General features: G+C 43.9%; 1 pseudogene; it reads right to left on the bottom strand.

Moving 5' to 3' along the window:
* Window positions 1-920, bottom strand: part of LOC119586611 — a 4,978-nt pseudogene that overhangs the window by 730 nt on the left and 3,328 nt on the right.

The following is a 920-nucleotide window of genomic DNA, read 5'->3' as shown; positions in this document are numbered from 1 at the left end:
TCATTTACCGAATTTTGCAGTATGCTTCTTCCCATCAGGGGTTTTGTGACGTTGATGAAGTCGAGATGTAGTGGAGGGTGTTGTGGTGGTGGGGGCCCCGTCTGGAGGAGGGTTGGTGGGTGGGGCGCTACTGGACCCACTGCTGCTGCGGGTTGCTGTGCCCTCCTGCAGGTTTATGCCCTTTTTGGACCTGCTTCACACCCAAGGACATGTTGCGAAGCTGCTCCTCATCTGTAATCACTTGCAACCGAGACAAGTATGCTTTCACCCCCGGACCATTTGAGCCGTTTCAGAAAAAAAAAAGAAACAAAATAGCAGTTAATATTAATGCATACATATTTTCGTTAACTCAATGACAGTACAAGCTGAGATAACCAATATACCTTATGCACACAAGGAGTAAAAATGGAACCTCCCTCTTCATACATCTTTTCTTGTCAGGGGCAGCAGTGGATTTCTTCCTTCTTTCCACTGTTGCAATCGGGAGCTCCCATTGGTTGAGTGTTATGAGTGCAGCATTGGGGGTTGACCCCCAGCATCCTGCTTTGTTGAACAGACCCTGAAACAAAAAGACATCAATAATAAGAATGTCACCTATCAGATGGCAATAATTAGTATATTATTTGTACAAATTAAAAATTATATGGCAATAAAAATGATGTTAGATATCAGTAAATCTAACGGGCAATAATTACATCCCACGTTAGCACAACTTACGTAAGGGGCTGAGCACATGTTCTGGAGGTCCGGATGTAACGTGAAATCATGCGGAGCTTCTCGAAAGTTGATGAGTCCTTCAACCTTGTCGTCATTACCCTCATGAGTGAATGTCAAGTCCGGGCAACCACTGGATAGAATGGAATCTGCAAAAAAAGACAAACAGGCTTTGAGAACTGACAATTATTAATCTTGCAAACCCC

The sequence above is a fragment of the Penaeus monodon genome, chromosome 21 (genome assembly GCF_015228065.2).
Source record: "Penaeus monodon isolate SGIC_2016 chromosome 21, NSTDA_Pmon_1, whole genome shotgun sequence".
Taxonomy (NCBI): Eukaryota; Metazoa; Arthropoda; class Malacostraca; order Decapoda; family Penaeidae; genus Penaeus; species Penaeus monodon.
Note: the sequence above shows the minus strand (reverse complement) of the source record. Positions and strands in the feature narration are given on the sequence as shown.